General features: G+C 40.2%; 1 long non-coding RNA gene across 1 annotated transcript; it reads left to right on the forward strand.

Moving 5' to 3' along the window:
* Positions 1–3,273: 3,273 nt before the first annotated feature.
* Positions 3,274–5,316, forward strand: LOC118371638 (uncharacterized). Its single transcript, XR_004823036.2, has 2 exons — positions 3,274–3,645; positions 4,932–5,316. It is a non-coding gene; the product is annotated as an uncharacterized LOC118371638 (long non-coding RNA).
* The last annotated feature ends 15,355 nt before the right edge of the window (positions 5,317–20,671 follow it).

Consider the following 20,671-nt stretch of genomic DNA (forward strand, 5'->3'; position numbering starts at 1 on the left):
AATCCATAGGCTAACGTTATGATAGAGTTCTTAGATGATATGATCAGTCTCTGCATTACTTTTCTAATTCACCTTTATTTAACCAGGAAGGGCTCATTGAGATTTGAAATCTCTTTTTCAAGAGCGCCCTGGCCAAAATAGGCAGCACCAAGTCATTACACAATTACAGACAGACGACATGAAAAACGACAAGTAATCTAGTACAAAAAACAGAATTCACAAGAGTATAACAAAATCGTAAAACAGCAAATTAAAAACATTGACTGGTCAGGGAATCAGCCTCAAAATCCTGCATCATTGAAAACACCAATCGGGACAAATTATTCCAGTTTAAAAGTATTTTGTAAGGCGTTCCAAGCCGATGGCGCAGAGTACATAAAAGCCCTTTGACCAAATTCAGTTCGGACATTTGGTCTTGTAATTGTAGCCTACTTTCTTCGTTCCTTGTATAGATGAAAGTGCGCAATACTGCCTTATGTAATTATAAAATAGTCAGGCTTAACATTTTTATTTAACCTTTATTTCATTTAACTAGGCAAGTCAGTTAAGAACAAATTCCTATTTACAATGACGGCCTGCCCCAGACAAACCCGGAAGACGCTGGGCCAATTGTGCGTAATCATGGCCATATGTGATTCAGCCTGGAATCGAACCAGGGACTGTAGTGACGCCTCTTTCACTGAGATGCAGTCCCATAGACCACTGCGCCACTCAGGACATCACAGCAGCACATCAAATGACTGTAGGCATCCATCATATCATGTTGTTTTGAGGAAACGACTTAAACTATTGGCTTGAATAGAGTACTCTGCAAAAACAAACAAACATAGCAGTTAGACCAAACGTTTTGTTGGATGAAAGCTGAATTGAGAATGTTATGATGTATTGGATATGTTAACATGTATTTGTGTATTAACAGAACTGCTGTATTAATGTTGGGAATCTGTAAGTATTCTGTCAAATCTCATGTTGGTGAAGCAAGATAGGTTTATGGAGTCCAGGTGAGTAGAGTATAAAATGTATTTAAACATGTATTTAAGCATCATGCTTTTTTTAGTGTTAATAGTGTCTAGTGTTATTGTTTTTCTGGGTGAATAAGGTTTGTAAAATATCCTTGTAGTTGGCAGTAATGCCTAAAGTATGGTAAGTATAAGTGGTCTCATCTCATTGGGAACAATAGCAATGTAAGTTTATGATGAGACTTGCATGTGTTTTGATTAAATTGATCACATAGTCCTCAGTCACACAATTGTTAGTAATGGGATTTTCACTGAATGTCTTTTTTATAACAATCATTCTATCACAGGTGCAGAATGCAGTGTCCAGTGGGCTAACGGGCATAGAGATTACTGTGCCGTTCCAGAATAAGGCGAATAAGGGCCGCCAAATGAGCAGCGACACTCCTCTGGGAGTAACCTCTGTGGATTAGGAACTAGAATGACATATCTTATAGAAATACTTGTAATTATTCTTTGTATGATAACTACTATAAAATAGTAAAAACTATTAATTTACAAAGTTTACAGGATGGGACTTTTATTCTGAATGATTCCAAAAATCTGTGACCTGGAAGTACTTAGTTATTCTTGCTTGTTTCACAGCGGGTCTTGGGCAACAAAATGGCTAACATGGATACCAGTCTCTTTAGCGAACGTTCCACTTCTTGCCACTCATTGCCATTTCCAAAGAGACTTGCCTTTCCGCAATCTTCAAATATGAACATTATATCATTAATGAGCTCGAAGAGATAAGAAGATTTTATCCTGATATTTCCCGCACAGCTATCATCCAATCACAATATTTATGCAAATTAGATTGATATGAAAACGTTCTAAAGTTTCATTCATGCATTTGATTGGAAACATTTAAACATGGAGTATTCTGACGCAATACATGTAATTGTAAACATAAAAATTGGGTGAGGGAGAAAAGAGGATTCACGTTTATTTAATTTTTACCACCAGCCAATGTGATCACAATCACACCAAAGCTCTAGCCATTTAAACGTTCCCGCCAGTTCATTCTGAACGCTGTAACCTATTTTATATCCATCAAGCAAGAGCAAGGTATTGATATATTATATTGATATATTTCTAGGAACGCATTGGACTAGGCTGCTGGTTCAAGAGCTATAAACGGAAGAGAGAGAGGCCAGTGAAGCTGCCAACAGAGATGCATAAATTGTGCAAGAATGAAACGGTGAAGACAGATGTGTAAATTAGAAATGAATTAATAGGCTGAACTATTAATGCACCATTCCTACACTAGCTTATGTGAACTCAGCAAAAATAGAAATGTCCTCTCACTGTCAACTGAATTTATTTTCATCAAACTTAACATGTGTAAATATTTGTATGAACATAACAAGATTCAACAACTGACCACCACCTGTGCTATGCAAGCCAGAGACAGAAACATATTTTTGTTTGACGAACGTTTTGTGCCGTTGAACTTTGCCAAATGCGTCAGTTTAGTTAAATGTGCAATAAAAATGTATAGTGCCTATGCCTATTTAAGGAAACCCTGGATGTAGATGTATGCATCAGATCACAAAGCAGGGAATCCCCATTCCCCACTGAACTCATTTTTGGAAATGGCAAATTCACTTTCTCACCCATAAATGCCCTATCAGTGTTTAATAGTCACATGTACAGGGTTGCATGTGTGATTGCAGGGTACAATGAAAATTTTAGCCCCGAGCTCCAATATGCAGCACGAAGTGAAATAAAATGATGAAAATGGCAATAAAAAAACAACAATTGAAATGGAAATAGCACTATATACAGTACCAGTCAAATGTTTGGACACACCTACTTATTAAGGGTTTTTCTTATTTTTGTACTCTTTTCTATATTGTAGAATAATACGGAAAACATCAAAACAATGAAATAACACATATGGAATCAAAAAAGTAACCAAGAAAGTGTTAAACAAATCAAAATATATTTTATATTAAAGATTCTTCGAAGTAGACACCATTTGTCTTGACAGCTTTGCACACTCTTGGCACTGTGTTTATTGATGTTTTTATGTCATTGAGATTTTTCAGGGAGTGAGTGGGACTGAGAAAATGACTTACAGATCATCTATCCCAGAGGAAAATGTATCCTCTGTGCTGTGACATCTTCAAGGATCCCGTCATCCTACCGTGTAGTTAGCGCTACTGTAAAGTCTGTCTGCAGCAATGCTGGGAGTCGAAGGGGTTTCAGGAATGTCCCATTTTCAGGAAGAGATTTTCAATGGGTAATCCTCCCTGTATCCTGGCTAAAAAACCTGTGTGAGGCCTCTATACTGCCTGGAGGATAAACAGCCCATCTGTTTGGTGTGTCAATCAGAAGAGGCTGGTGGGAGGAGCTATAGGAGGACTGGTTTATTGTAAGGGTTGGAGTGGAATAAATGGACTGGAGTCTAACATGTGGTTTCCATATGTTTGATACCATTCCATTTCAGCCTACAATGCCTCCTGGCAGCCACAGTCATTTTCTGTGGATTATTTGGCTGCTCTTACAAGGCAGGAAAGACAACGGAAAAAGAAACCAAATGTTTACAGATTCAAGTCAGAAAAGCAAAGAAACCTTTTTGCCCATCAACACCTGAACACAGACAGCTGTCAGTACAGGGTCTGCTACGATAATTTCATCACTGGTAAATCTGACAGATTATTTTGAGTTTATCTAACCAGGTGTTAACAACACTAAGTAAACCAATATTAGCTAGCTCGATAGCTTGTAGTTTAGCTATTAGCATGTATCGAGTGAGTTTCAGGTTTTGGGGAAGCAATTATTTTACCATAAAAAGACACTTTTATAATAAATGATTGCATGCCTATGTAGTCACATTTGCAGACTTATGTAAACCTACTATTCCATATTTAAGCTATTAATAAACTCGTAGTTGTCACGTCCTGACCTTAGTTCCTTTTTTATGTCTATTTTAGTTTGGTCAGGGCGTGAGTTGGGGTGGGCATTCTGTGTGTTGTTCTATGTTTTTGTATTTCTATGTTTGGCCTGGTATGGTTCCCAATCAGAGGCAGCTGTTTATCGTTGTCTCTGATTGAGAACCATACTTAGGCAGCCTGTTTTCCCACTATGATTTGTGGGTAGTTGTTTTCTGTTTTGTGTGTCTTCACCTTACAGAACTGTTTCGTTTCGTTCATCCTCTCTCTTTGTTGTTTTTTGGTTATTGCAGTGTTCAGTTTATTTCTTCAAATTAACATGGACACTTACCACGCTGCGTTTTGGTCTGATCCTTCCTACTCCTCCTCAGAAGAGGAGGAAAACCGTTACAGTAGTGGCATAGGTTTATATGCTATAATAGATACATTTCTTTCCTTTCCACTGGAAAAATGTGGCATTTGAAAAACATTTGATGCAATTCTATTACACTTTATATGACTGGAGACATCAGCAGAATCTTTTTTAATACGATGTTAGCGTAGGCCTACTCAACTGAGACTGACAACATATCAATAATAACGACCTTGTCTTGAATGCAACCATGTAATCTAGAATATGATGTTAATTTGACAAAAACTGGATCCCTTCTAGCCATGACCATGAAAAGGGGAGAAGCAATTTGTACAACATGACGTTTAAATAGCCTGGAGGACGTTATTGTCCCCAAAAAACTCCAGTGGTTATTATATAGTCATACGATAACCTATTGAGAACTTTATTCAGGTGGGAAAATGTATGGACATAACAACATTGGACATTACAACATTTTGAGGACAAAAACCTCAATGGGATAGGACAACCTGCTGTGTTGACTATTGGTTGTTCCAGCCCAACAATATATTTAATCTTTATATAACACAACACCTGAATGAATTAAACACATCCAAACAATTAAGAGCCAGATGGTATAGGTGACCTAAAGAAGTGCTATTCTAACATCAGGTGTGTTTTTCGTTTGTTTATATTCTACTGTAGGCTCACCAGATGACCTCTATCAAGACACCCATGTTGACTGGATTCCCCCTGTGAAGATGAGCAATGCAGCAGCAGCATCAGTTTCTACTTCTACTTTGTCCTTTTCCAGATATGAAAGGAAACATCCCTCAGTTATACGAGATGGTTGTCACATGATTCTGTGCCATTTGAGTAGAAAGCACCATCACCTTGTTGTCATGACAAAAGTACCACCTTAAACAATATGAATATATAAAATGTAATCTGGAACATGTAAAATACTATTGTTTATGATATTGTAAACATACTATACTTTAATAATAGGCTATAATATTGTATGGGTGAAATGAAAAGGATTGTCATCTCTGCTTTGCCTAGCCCCATTGAATAAAAAATATTTCTTATAGCCTGACTATTTTCTTTCTTTTACAATTTAAACATATTTAACATAGACAATGTAATTGTTATGGTAGTCTTAGGAAAACCATCTTCATTATCATAGTAGCACCTCCAAGTGCCGCTGAGACCTTCTGGGAGAAAGGTATCTGGCATTAAACTTGGTGGTAGTAGTTGTGTGTATGTTTGAAGAGAAGGGTCCCATCATCTCCTGCTCCAGACATTTCACTACCTAGGTTACAAGAGTTGGATTTGCACTAAACAATTTCATGTCAGCACAAGGCATGTACAAAATCTTGCATAATGATTAGCCTCATAAATTGTCTACTGATATACAGTGCATTCGGAACGTATTCAGACCCCTAGACTTTTTCCACATTTTGTTACCTTACAGCCTCTTTTTAAAATTGAGTTAATATTTATTTTTTCTCATCAATCTACACACAATACCCCATAATGACAAAGTGAAAACAGGTTTTTAGTCTTTTTTGCACATTTATTAAAATAAAAACAGAAATACCTTATTTACATAAGTATTCAGACCCTTTGCTATGAGACTCGAGATTGAGCTCAGGTGCATTGACCATCCTTGAGATGTTTCTACAACTTGATTGGAGTCCACCTGTGGTAAATTGAATTGATTGTACATGATTTGGAAAGGCACACACCTGTCTATATAAAGTCCCAGTTGACCGTGCATGTCAGAGCAAAAACCAAGCCATGAGGTCGAAGGAATTGTCCATAGAACTCTGAGACAGGATTGTGTCGAGGCACAGATCTGGGGAAGGGTACCAAGAAATGTCTGCAGCATTGAAGGTCCCCAATAACACAGTGGCCTCCATCATTCTCAAATGGAAGAAGTTTGGAACCACCAAGACTCTTCCCAGAGTTGGCCACTCAGCCAAACTGAGAAAACAGGGGAGAATGGCCATGGTCAGGGAGATGACCAAGACCTGAAAATAGCTGTGCAGCAATGCTCCCCATCCAACCTGACAGAGCTTGAGAGGATCTGTAGAGAGGAATGGGAGAAACACCCCAAATACAGGTGTGCCAAACTTGTAGCGTCATACCCAAGAAGTCAATATGTAAACTGAACAATATGTACAATATGTAAACAATGTGAGTTAAGCTATTCTCTGCTTCAGATGCACAATGTCAAGAGGTGCATTGCAAATGCTCATAAGGCTAATGCCATCATGGTTCCCAACTCTGGTCCTCGAGAACCCCCAACAGTACAGTTTATTGTAGCCCCGGACAAACATGCATATTTCAACTTGTCAATTAATCATCAGGCCCTCTTGAGTTGAATCAGGTATGTTTTTCCGGGGCTACAGCAAAAAATATGTGCTGTTGGGGGTATTAAAGGACTGGAGTTGGGAGCCGCTGTACATGAAAAGTTCACGTTCCAGGTATTCAGGAGCTGGACTGCTAAAGCTAGTTGCTAACAGAGAAATGGCTGCCATGGTTGGATCGGTATATCTTTTTGCATTCGATGATCAATCATGGGAGGAATACTGTGAAATACTTGGTCAAACTAAATAGAAGATGATGACAGGAAAAGAGCCATTCTGTTGAGTTCAGTCGGAAGCCAAACCTACAGTCGTATGAGAAATCTGCTTTGTCCTGGTCAGTGGCAATTTTAAGATGTAAATCTTGCTGGGGAAACCTTTTTTATTTTTTAAATTTTTTAAAAGTTGCATGCCAGCAAAGCCACAACATAACCCATCATCTGTTAGGGCCTACATAAAACACACATCACGACAAGAGAAACAACACTACATAAAGAGAGACCTGTCCCAACAGCAGAGTCCCAACAGCAGTCCCAACACCTAACCACTGCTACACCTGGTTATCAGTGGAGTCTTGTCTGGCAGCGAAATAGTTCATTCAGCCTCATTTACTGACTTTTAAGAAAATCATAGCTGATATGGCTGACTTGCTTGAACAAATGTGGTTTCTTCTGACAATTGAGATGTAACAACTATGGCATAAGGGGACGACGAGCAGATAAGAGGCAATCCGTAATTTAGATTAAGACAGTAATGAGCGAGCTAGGACGGACGTAGTCAATATAACTATTTGTTCAGCACTTTTGAAATGTACAGCGACAGAATTCAGAACATGGGCCATTCTTAGAGTGTTCTCCCTGTACATCAAGTCAGAACCATAGGATAAAAAAGGGGCATATAAGCAGACAATTAAATCTCTTACAATAAATGTGCACCACCAAATCAGAACAGTGGGCTAAATTATATGTGGAGAAGGGACCAAATTGTTAGGATGAGGCATAGGTAACTAACAGCTTATACTACACAACATACACTTAGTATTACTTTCTTAGCTACAGTATCCATATCTCCCTGGCATATTACATAATGTATGCAGCAACATACATTTTTGGACAGAAAGGTGGCGTGGAGGTCTTTCGTGGGCAAATTTTGTCATCAAAGTCTGTCATTATCTGTATTTATGGTGCATTCAAGACAACAGGGAACTCCGAAAAAAACAAAGTTGAATCATGATGTTAGTGATCTTCAGGTCGGAGCTCTAGAAAGAGGCCCGAGTTCCTGACTTGGAATTCCAAGTTGGATGACCGTTTAAAGCGTATTTTCCCAGTTGGAGCTCGTTTTGTTCCCCATTGTCTTGACCACACTGAAGTCTGAGATTTACCAGTTCCGATTTTCCAGTTGTTTTGAAAGCAGCAGAAGTCATGCTGGATTGACAGCATATCCAACGCTGAATGTTTATCCTTTTAAGCTTGGACAAGAGACCCTTAAACCCAGACTTGGACCATACATCCACTCCACTGAACAGTAAGTAGGCTAGTGATTGCTTTTTCAATGTTTGCAGTTAGCCACTGATTCCTTCCAAACCATTCATTGTTGAATTTGCGATTTCCAATTTATTGTGTTATGTTTATGTCCAATGGCCAATGAGCACCGATATGTTTTATCTGTAATTTCTCATCATAATGTCTATCATATGACAATTCGCATACCGCCCCAGGAGATGACACAATCTTAATCGCACTCCACACTGCCCTTTCCCACCTGGACAAAAAGAACATCTATGTGAGAATGCTGTTCATTGACTACAGTCGGGACCAAAGGTTTTGAGAATGACACAAATATACATTTTCACAAAGTTTGCTGCTTTAGTGTCTTTAGATATTCTTGTCAGATGTTACTATGGAATACTGAAGTATAATTACAAGCATTTCATAAGTGTCAAAGTATTTTATTAACAATTACATGAAGTTGATGCAATAGTCAATGCTGTCAATTAACTTCTGGGCCACATCCTGACTAATGGCCCATTCTTGCATAATCAATGCTTGGAGTTTGTCAGAATTTGTGGGTTTTTGTTTGTCCACCCGCCTCTTGAGGATTGACCACAAGTTCTCAATGGGATTAAGGTCTGGGGAGTTTCCTGGCCATGGACCCAAAATATCGATGTTTTGTTCCCCAAGCCACTTAGTTATCACTTTTGCCTTATGGCATGTGCTCCATCATGCTGGAAAAGGCATTGTTCGTCAACAAACTGTTCCTGGATGGTTGGGAGAAGTTGCTCACGGAGGATTTGTTGGTACCATTCTTTAATCATGGCTGCTTTCTTAGGCAAAATTGTGAGTGAGCCCACTCCCTTGGCTGAGAAGCAACCCCACACATGAATGGTCTCAGGATGCTTTACTGTTGGTATGACACAGGACTGATGGTAGCGCTCACCTAGTCCTCTCCGGACAAGCTTTTGTCCGGATTCCCCAAACAATCGGCAAGGGGATTCATCAGAGAAAATGACCCCAGTCCTCAGCGGTCCAATCCCTGTACCTTTTGCAGAATGTTTTGGCTTCTTTGCTGCCCTTCTTGACACCAGGCCATCCTCCAAAAGTCTTCGCCTCACTGTGCATGCAGATGAACTCACACCTGCCTGCTGCCATTCCTGAGCAAGCACTGTACTGGTGGTGCCCTGATCCTGCAGCTGAATCAACTTTAGGAGACGGTCCTGGCGCTTGCTGGACTTTCTTGGGCACCCTGAAGCCTTCTTCACAACAACTGAACCGCTCTCCTTGAAGTTCTTGATGATCCAATAAAATGGTTGATTTAGGTGGAATCTTACTGGAAGCAATATCCTTGCCTGTGAAGCCCTTTTTGTGCAAAGTAATGACGACGGCACGTGTTTCCTTGCAGGTAACCGTGGTTGACAGAGGAAGAATAATGATTCCAAGCACCACCCTCCTTTTAAAGCTTCCAGACTGCTATTAGAACTCAATCAGCATGACAGAGTGATCTCCAGCCTTGTCCTCGTCAACACTCACACCTGTGTTAACGAGAGAATCACTGACATGATGTCAGCTGGTCCTTTTGTGGCAGGGCTGAAATGCAGTGTAAATATTTTGGGGGGGATTCAGTTCATTTGCAAGAGGGACTTTGCAATTATTTGCAATTCTTCTGATCAATCTTCATAACATTCTGGAGTATATGCAAATTGCCGTCATACAAACTGAGGCAGCAGACTTTGTGAAAATTAATATTTGTGTCATTCTCAAAACTATTGGCCATGAATGTACAGCTCAGTGTTCAACACCATAGTGCCCACAAATCTCATCAGTAAGCTAAGGACCCTGGGAGTAAACACCTCCCTCTGCAACTGGATCCTGGACTTCCGGACGGGCCGCCCGCAGATGGTAAGGGTAGGCAACAACATATCTGCCACGCTGATCCTCAACACCGGGGTCCCTCAGGAGTGTGTGCTTACTTCCCTACTGTACTCCCTGTTCACCCACAACTGTGTGGCGAAGCATGACTCCAACACCACCATAAAGTTTGCTGACGACACAATGATGAGACAGCCTATAAAGAGGAGGTCAGAGACCTGGCAGTGTGGTGCAAGGACAATAACCGCTGCCTGAACATGAGCAAGACAAAGGAGCTTAATGTGGACTACAGGAAAAGGAGGGCTGAACACGCCCCCATTCACATTGACAGGGCTGTAGTGGAGCGGATCGATATTTTCAAGTTCCTTGGTGTCCACATCACCAACAAACTATCATGGTCCAAACACACCAAGACAGTCGTGAAGAGGGCACGACAACACCTTTTCCCACTCAGGAGACTGAAAAGATTTGGCAGGGATCCCCAGATCCTCAAAGACTTCTACAGCTGCACCATCGAGAGCATTCTGACCGGTTGCATCACTGCCTGGCATGGCAATAGCTCGGCATCCGACCGTAAGGCATTACAGAGGGTAGTGCATACAGCCCAGTACATCACTGGGGCCAAGCTTCCTGCCATCCAGGACCTCTATACCAGGCAGTGTCAAAGGGCCCTAAAAATTGTCAAAGACTCCAGTCACCCTTGTCATCGACTGTTCTCTCTGCTACTGCATGACAAGCTGTACCGGAGCGCCAAGTCTAGGTCCAAGAGGCTTCTAAATAGCTTCTACCCCTAAGCCATAAGACTCTTGAACATCTAATCAAATGGCCACCCAGACTATATACATTAACCCAACTTTTGTTTTTATCCTGCTGCTACTCTCTATCTATACATAGTCACTTTAATAACTCTACCTACATGTACATATTACCTCAATTACCTTCCGAGGTGCATATTGAAAACCTTGGAAGAACTGTTTACATTTACTTTTTGTCAGCCAACAAGATGAGTAGGACTAAGGAACAGCAAAAGCACTAGCCTATGTCAATTTACTATCCCCCATAGTACAAAAGTTTACCTGTTCTATTCTGTGCGAGAAATAAATATTCTAAGTATAGTCTGGGACAGTTGTGGGATGCGATACATCCCAAATTAATACAACCGCTGGCATCAAAAAAAAACTTTTTCACAACAGCCCTAGTTGTGACCAAGAAGGGGTTCTGGATGAGCAGCAGCACTTTTCTTCCAACAGTGAAGTCATCAAAGCGAGCCTTTAAGTTATCCATCAGCTTCTGGGTGAAATCAACATGGTTGGGAACATGTTTTTCTCCCTGCGTTTGCACCAGAAGATTGGGGAAGTGGACAAGTTCTCCCTGGAGATTATTCTTGAAAAGCTCCAATTTCCTCCTATTTCCTCTGAAATGTGGAATGAGGGAGAGCACAGTTTGTTGTTTTGGAAAGTTTGTTGTTTTAAAATTGTATTGGAAAGTTTCTTAGTAGCTAGTGTGGGTGCAAATATAACACATAGACAAATGCATAAGATATATAGAATAGCTGAACACTAAAAACAGACTACATGAAGGGAAGGTGACACAGGTGCTAGGATAGCTGGACATACCAAGGCCAGAGGGATATACAAAGGAGGGGGTCAGTCAAATGACTAACTGATGACCAATAGACATAGTTCGCATATTTTTAGGACTTAGAGATGCAGAAGGAATGACAGAGAAGACACATAGTCTGTTGCTCTGAGATAAAGACACATACATAGTAACATATTGAGCTAAAGTGCATAGGGCTGTAAAATAGAGGAATGTATAGTATTTTTAGTATAGCTGGACACGCTAGAAACTGAGGAGACACATAGTCTGCTGATCCTAGATAATACACAAACAAAAGAACGCATTTAGTTAAGTGCAGGAACAAAGCAAGGGTCTTGTCATCATTATAATCTGACGGAAAGCAGGTATGGGCGTTATTGAGCTGAACAAGCAGGATGCACGGATTGGAATGTAAACTCATTTTGCATGTGGGATGGGCTCATATGCAATATGTGGATAAATACTGGAGCCAGGGCGCTGGAAAAGGTGTGTATTCCCCGGAGCACTCCGGCTTGCTATACTGTTGTATTAAAGCCTGATTGATTTCACAAAGTTCTGGTATGCGTTGTATTTGATCCGATTTTCCACCACACTTGCTGGGACTGCTACTCTGTCCAGTGATCCTGCCGACCAAGGCCGGGTCTGAGGAGCTATTTGGCGTAGCAGCTAGCCTAGCTGCTAGCTAGTTGCCTATCAAGCCAAAGGGGTTTCTTGAGGTCTTGAACGCACCCCGCGACGCGGTTAGCCATTGTGGTTTGAACCTTGGATTGTCCCGGGTTTGTCTAGAACCTTACTGTTTGTTGTTTTCAATCTTCCCTATGTCATGCCCTGTCTGGAACTTCAAGGAGTAACAGCGTAACTAACGTTGCTAGCTACCATGACAAAGACCAAAGCCGGCGATCAAAAACAGTTCTACAAGCAGTTGTTACAACAACAAGAAATAGCTTTAAGTGTTTTGTCCAAATACTGGTGGATTCAGCTAATAAAATAATGGATGACCTGACCAGAGAGGGCCAGGACCTGAAGAACAGCTTGCAGTTCTCCCAGAGTCAGCTCAATGATTTGAAACATGAGAATGGCAAAATGACAGAAATCTTTAAGTAATTTAGAGAGGACATCAGTTCTGTGTGGGAATCCATGATAACAATAACGGATAAATTAGACTCAAGGGACAATCAAGGCGGAATAACATGGTTGAGGATGGAATTGCAGATTCTCCACATGAAACCTGGATGGAGTCTGAGGACAAAGTGAGGGAAATATTCTCAGAGAAATTGAAGATGGACCACAGGAAGTTTGAGGTGGGGCGCACCCACAGGACTGGAAAACATACCGCCGGCCAAGGTGACAGACCCAGGCCAATAGTTGTCAGGTTCCTGAGCTTCAAGGACAAGGTAGCTGTTCTGGAAAGAGTGAAGAACTTGAGAGGAACTTATACAGTGGCTTGCGAAAGTATTCAACTCCCTTGGCATTTTCCCGATTTTGTTACCTTACAACATGAAATTAAAATTGATTTTGGGGTTGTATCATTTAATTTACACAACATGCCTACCACTTTGAAGATGAAAAATATTTTTTATTGTGAAACAAACAAGAAATACGACAAAAAAACAGAAGCCTGCATAACTATTCACCACCCCAAAGTCAATACTTTGTAGAGCCACCTTTTGCAGCAATTACAGCTGCAAGTCTCTTGTGGTAAGTCTCTATAAGCTTGGCACATGTAGCCACTGGGATTTTTGTCCATTCTTCAAGGCAAAACTGCTCCAGCTCCTTCAAGTTGGATGGGTTCTGCTGGTGTACAGCAATATTTAAATCATACCACAGATTATCAATTGGATTGAGGTCTGGCTTTGACTAGGCCATTCCAAGACATTTAAATGTTTCCCCTTAAAACCTGTTATGGCTGCAATCCCGATACCGGGATCGATATGACAACTACCAGTGAAAATAGAGGACGCCAAATTCAAACCACAGGAATTACAATTCCTAAAACATACGTGTTTTATATCATTTTAAAGCTATTCTCGTTGTTAATCCCACCAAAGTGTAGGATTTCAAATAGGCTTTTCAGCGAAAGCACTACAAACAATTATGTTACGTCTCCACCAAACCACAATAAGCACAGCCATTTTCCAGCAAAATATAGCATTCACAAAAACCAGATAAAGATCAAATGAATCACTAACCTTGAATTATCTTCATCAGATGACACTCATAGGACTTCCTGTTACACAATACATGCATGTTTTGTTTGATAAAGCTCATATTTATAAAAAAAAATCTGAGTTTACATTGGCGCGTTAGATTCACTAGTTCCAAAAACATAAAGTGATTTTGCATAGTCACATCATTCAACAGAAGTACTCATCATAAATGTAGATGATAATACAAGTTATACACATGGAATTATAGATATACCTCTCCTTAATGCAACTGCCGTGTCAGATTTTTTAAAAACTTTACGGAAAAAGAAACGCATGCAATAATCTCAGACGACGCTCAAAAGAAAAAACACCACAGCCGCAAAGATGGCGTCAACATAAACAAGAAATTACATGATAAATATTCCCTTACCTTTGATGATCTACATTAGAAGGCACTCCAGGAATCCCAGGTCCACAATAAATGTTTGTTTTGTTCAAAAATGTCCGTTATTTATGTCCAAATACCTCATTTTGTTAGAGTGTTTGGTATATATATCCAAATGCTAATTCTAGTCAGCGTTATATCGGACAAAAACTTCAAAAAGTGATATTACCGGTCCAAGAAACATTTCAAACTAAGTACAGAATCAATCATTAGGATGTTTTTAACATATAGCTTCAATAAAGTAGCAACCGGAGTATTCCTTCTTGTCTTCGTGAGCAAGTGACTACTATGAGGAAAAAGCGTGATCACAAAACGGCTGCTTGATGGACATCTGATATATTCTGCTCTCATTCACTCCCACAACAACATAGAAGCCTCGTTATAATTTCTATTGATGGTTGACAGGCAGTGCAACATCATTCATATCTCAAGGGGATTTCATTGGGGACTCTGGTGAATACATACAAGCTCAGATTTCTGACTTCCTGTTTTGATTTCAACTCAGGATTTTGCATGCGAATATGTGTTCTGTTATACTCACAGACATCATTCAAACAGTTTTAGAAACGTCAGAGTGTTTTCTATCCAATACTAACAATACTATGCAAATATTAGCAACTATGACTGAGGAGCAGGCCGTTTGATATGGGCACCTTTCATCCAAGCTACTCAATACTGCCCCTGCAGCCATAAAAAGTTAAACCACTTGAGTGTTACTTAGCAGTATGCTTAGGGTCATTGTCCTGCTGGAAGGTGAACCTCCGTCCTAGTCTCAAATCTCTGGAAGACTGAAACAGGTTTCCCTCAAGAATTTCCCTGTATTTAGCTCCATCCATCATTCATTCAATTCTGACCAGTTTCCCAGTCCCTGCCGATTAAAAACTTCAGCACAGCATGATACTGCTACCACCATGCTTCATTTTAGAAGATGTTCTCGGGGTGATGAGAGGTGTTGGGTTTACGCCAGACATAGCATTTTCATTGATGGCCAAAAAGCTCAATTTTTTTTTTCATCTGACCAGAGTACCTTCTTCCATATGTTTGGGGAGTCTCCCACATGCCTTTTGGTGAACACCAAACGTGTTTGCTAATTTTTTTCTTTAAGCAATGGCTTTATTCTGGCCACTCTTCTGTGTAGCCCAGGTCTGTGGAGTGTACGGCTTAAAGTGGTCCTATGGACAGATACTACAATCTCCGCTGTGGAGCTTTGCAGCTCCTTCAGGGTTATCTTTGGTCTCTGATTAATGCCCTCCTTGTCTGGTCTGTGAGTTTTGGTGGGCGGCCCTCTCTTGGCATGTTTGTTGTGGTGCCATATTCTTTCCATTTTTTAAGAACGGATTCAATGGTGCTATGTGGGATGTTCAAAATTTCTGATAATTTTTTTATAACCCTGTACTTCTCCACAACTTTATCCCTGACCTGTTTGGAGAGCTCATTGGTCTTCATGGTGTCACTTACTTGGTGGTGCCCCATACTTAGTGGTGTTGCAGACTCTGGGGCCTTTCAGAACAGGTGTATATATACTGAGATCATGTGACACTTAGATTACACACAGATCGACTCTATTTAACTAATTATGTTACTTCTGAAGGTAATTGGTTGCACCAGATCTTATTTGGGGGCTTCATAGCAAAGGGGGTGAATACATATGCACACACCAATTTTCCATTTTGAAATCTTTAAATTTTTTAAAACAAGTTAATTTTTTTCATTTCACTTCACCAATTTGGACTATGTTGTGTATGTCCATTACATGAAATCCAAATAAAAACTCATTTAAATTACAGGTTGTTACAGGATGAATACTTTTGCAAGGCACTGTATCTTCCTCAACGAGGACTATCCTAAAGCTGTGCGCCAGAAGAGGAAATACCTTATCCCAGCCATGACAGCTGCCAGAGAGCGTGGGGACATTGCTTACATCCGCTGACAGGCTCATTGTCCACCCTCCCTCCCAGAACCCTGGAAGGGATGAGAGAGCCAAGTTTGAAATACAATACTATTTCTCTGTGAACAAATTAACAACAGACTTGCAGCATGTTTATAGAGAAGGGCACTCTAACATGTACTGCACTGACACAAATGACTGAAGATTGGTTGAAAGAAATTGATAATAAGAAGATTGTGGGAGCTGTACTGTTAGATTTCAGTGCAGCCTTTGATATTTTTTACCATAACCTGTTGTTGAAAAAATGTATGTGTGTATGGCTTTTCAACCTCTGCCATATCGTGGATTCAGAACTATCTATCTAATAGAACTCAAAGGGTTTTATTTTATGGAAGCTTCTCTAATGTCAAGTGTGGTGTACCGCAGGGTAGCTCTCTAGGCCCTCTACTTTTTCTATTTTTATCAATGACCTGCCACTGGCATTAAACAAAGCATGTGTGTCCATGTATGCTGATGACTCAACCATACACCTATCAGCAACCACAGCTAATAAAGTCACTGAAACCCTTAACAAAGAGCAGTCTGTTTTGGAATGGGTGGCCAGTAATAAACTGGTACTGAACATCTCTAAAACTAAGAACATTGTATTTGGTACAAATAATTCTCTAAGTTCTAGACCTCAGCTGAATCTGGTGGTGAGTTGTGTAGCTGTTGAACTATTTGAGGAGACTAAATTACTTGCCGTTACATTAGATTGTAAACTGTCATCGTCAAACATATAGATTCAATGGTTGTAAAGATGGGTAGAGGTCTGTCCGTAATAAAGATATGATCTGCTTTTTGACACCACACTCCAGAAAGCAAGTCCCCTAGGCTCTAGTTTTGTCTTATCTTGATTATTGTCCAGTCGTGTGGTCAAGTGCTGCAAGGAAAGACCTAGTTAAGCTGCAGCTGGCCCTGAACAGAGCGGCACTTCTGCTCTTCATTGTAATCAGAGGGTTGATACAAATACTATGCATGCCAGTCTCTCTTGGTTAAGAGTTGAGGAGAGTCTAACTGCATCACTTCTTCTTTTTATAAGAAAATGTTTGCATAGTCAACTTACACACAGTTCTGACATACACACTTACCTCACCAGACATGCCACCAGGGGTCTTTTCACAGTCCCCAAATCCAGAACAAATTCAAGAAAGCGTACACTATTATATAGAGCCATTATTGTATGGAACTCCGTTACATCTCATAATGCTCAAGTGAACAGTCATCCTGGTTACAAAAAAACAGATAAAGCAACACCTCATGGCACAACACCTCTCCCCTATTTGATCTAGATAGTTTGTGTGTATGTACTGATACAATATGTAGGCTGTGTGCCTTTTGTATTTTTGATATTATATAGTTCTGTCCTTGAGCTGTTCTTGTCTATTAATGTTCTGTATTATCTCATGTTTCATGTTTTGTGTCGACTCAAGGAAGAGTAGCTGCTGCTTTTTGCAACAGCTAATGGAATCCTAATAAAATACCAATTACAACAAGCCTGGACTGCTGTTATCATATAACACACTGTGTTGTTCCTTCCCTGCAGCTAAACATTCAGTTGGTTAATATGTGATGTAATGTTTGTCAAAAATGCAACTGTTTTCATCTTCTCCTCATCTTCTAAAAACTCTTTTGCGCTGATAATAAAGCTTAGATTTCTGCCCAAATGGCCCAATAGATTCCCAAAACCCTGCCTTTGTTGAGCCATCTGACATTGTTGTCATCAAAACTGGCATTGGCCTCTGTCAGAATGCCTCGTAGCATGCGGTTGTAGGGATAATGTTGCTCTCAAAAAGTTGATCATTTTCAGTATCGTTGTCATGACTTCAGAATACTCTTTTCCCCCACTGGCACACAGGACAGATTGATGGATGATGCAGTGATATGATGTCTGATCAGGGTGGTCCTCTTTCAAAAGTGCAACCAGTCCCCTCCCTTTCCTATCATGGCTGGAGCTCCATCTGTGAAGACCACTGACTTCAGATCTCTCCCCCTTTTTGTCAGAATCCCTTTGATGGCCTCATGGATATCCTCTCCCTGTGTGTCTTCTTCTAGATTTGTTAAGCCCAACAGTTCCTCACAGAATTCCTTCTTTGTTTCGTTATAAAATCTGACAATCACCAGAAGCTGGGCAATTATCAGTGTTATCAAATCAAATTGTATTGGTCACATACGCATTGACTAAAATACAGTAGAAAGTCGTATTCCTGGACGTAATGCTGGTTTTATCGCCGCTCCGGTATCCAAAAGTTCTTTCCAGCTGTATGTAATAACACAACAAAAAAACGTTTTGGGCTAATAATACAAAGAAAATAACACAAAAAAATAATAATACTGCAAAGTTGCTTAGGAGCTAGAAGCAGAGCTGCCATGTCTGTCAGCACCATCTTTTCTCCTTATCTAATGAAATGCATTTACATTTACATTTACATTTAAGTCATTTAGCAGACGCTCTTATCCAGAGCGACTTACAAATTGGTGCATACACCTTATGACAACCAGTGGAACAGCCACTTGCATCTAAATCTTGTTGGGGGGGGAAGGATTACCTACCCTTACTTACCCTATCCTAGGTATTCCTTGAAGAGGTGGGGTTTCAGGTGTCTCCGGAAGGTGGTGATTGACTCCGCTGTCCTGGCGTCGTGAGGGAAATGCATGTTGCATTCTGAATGGCCTCATCACGTTGTGAAGTTAAATGTTCAGCTAATATTTCAGTTCTACTCATTGCTTTGGAATCTGACAGTGGGATCGGTTTGATCTTTTTCCTGAGCTCATCTTTTTCTTTACCTTCTAGCAAGGTGTCAGCAACTTCACACATGCATTTTTTTTTACTATCTCAGCATCTGAAAATGTTTTTTTTGTGTGTTTTCCCAAAATCCAAGCTATCCTCAGTGAACACTCCATTGCACGTTGTTGGGCTGCCAGGGAATTGACAAGGATTTTGTAGGACCTCTCATATTGGGATTTGAGTTGGTTAATCTAGTTTGTTCTCACCTCTGTGTTCAGGGGATACGTCTGATCGAAATGACTATGCCTGGTGTCGTAATGGCGCTTAACATTGGACTCGATGCATATCAAGCACATTGGTTTTGTGCTGCAGTAGTAGCGGGGCGAATGAATACATACTGTTCCGTCCACTCGTCTTTGAATATACCGTTTTCAGCGTGAACTTTTTTACATTTTTTACCAGACATATTAACAAAGATACTGGTAACTAAGCTCCTTTTATCTGTGATATTTAACAGTTGAACCGTGGTCAAATCTTTCTGTTTCTTTTTGCCTACTTGTCCCAAGGTTCCGCAGAGGAAATTTGGATTGATGTGATTGGGTAAGATGCTGCTTGTTATATTTGCATATAACCATGCGATTGGATTAGACTGGGCACTAGTAAAGGCAGGCGTTGCTTCAAGAGAGAGCGAAAGAGGTTGATGAGTTAGAGAGGCCGCTGCACTCTGTTTAATTTTTAAAGTTGTCTAAAAATTATTTATTGACTTCTATATAACAAAATGCGATGTTCTCCGTATTGGCCATTATCCGGGTCCGTATTGGCCATGGTCCGGGTCCAGACCATGGTCCGCCAGTTGAGTTTAGCTGATGTTGTCACACCCTGACCACAGAGAGCCTTTTTTATTCTCTATTTTGGTTAGGTCGGGGTGTGACTAGGGGGGGGTGTTCCTATCTAGGTTGTTTAGTTCTATGTTGGCCTGGTATGGTTCCCAATCAGAGGCAGCTGTTTATCGTTGTCTCTGATTGGGGATCATATTTAGGCAGCCATTTCCCCACTGTGTTTTGTGGGATCTTGTTTTTGTGTTGTTGCTTATGAGCACTCCAGAACGTCACATTTAATTTGTTCTTTATTGTTTTGTGCGGTTCACGTCAAATAAAAGATGTCGAACCAATTTCACGCTGCGCTTTGGTCTGATGTGATTACGACAATCTTTTCAAATCAAATCAAATTGTATTTGTCACATACACATGGTTAGCAGATGTTAATGCGAGTGTAGCGAAATGCTTGTGCTTCTAGTTCCGACAATGCAGTGATAACCAACAAGTAATCTAACTAACAATAAGGGGATAAAGAATATGTACATAAGGATATATGAATGAGTGATGGTACAGGGCAGCATACAGTAGATGGTATCGAGTACAGTATATACATATGAGATAAGTATGTAGACAAAGTAAACAAAGTGGCATAGTTAAAGTGGCTAGTGATACATGTATTACATAAGGATGCAGTCGATGATATAGAGTACAGTATATACGTATGCATATGAGATGAATAATGTAGGGTAAGTAACATTATATAAGGTAGCATTGTTTAAAGTGGCTAGTGATATATTTACATAATTTCCCATCAATTCTCATCTTGACAGATGAACAGCATGTCAGAAAACATTCCAAAAGTGGCTCCTATCAAATCAAAATAAAATAAAATGTTATTGACCACATACACATGTTTAGCACATAAAATTTTAAAGTCAATTAATCAGATTTGAAGTTTGAAGTGGATACATGGTGCAGTGTAATCATAATGAATAGATCCGAGTACTCAAATTTGTGGGACAGTGCAAAAGTTCCAGACTTAAATAT

The sequence above is a fragment of the Oncorhynchus keta genome, chromosome 9, assembly GCF_023373465.1.
Source record: "Oncorhynchus keta strain PuntledgeMale-10-30-2019 chromosome 9, Oket_V2, whole genome shotgun sequence".
NCBI classification, from domain to species: domain Eukaryota; kingdom Metazoa; phylum Chordata; class Actinopteri; order Salmoniformes; family Salmonidae; genus Oncorhynchus; species Oncorhynchus keta.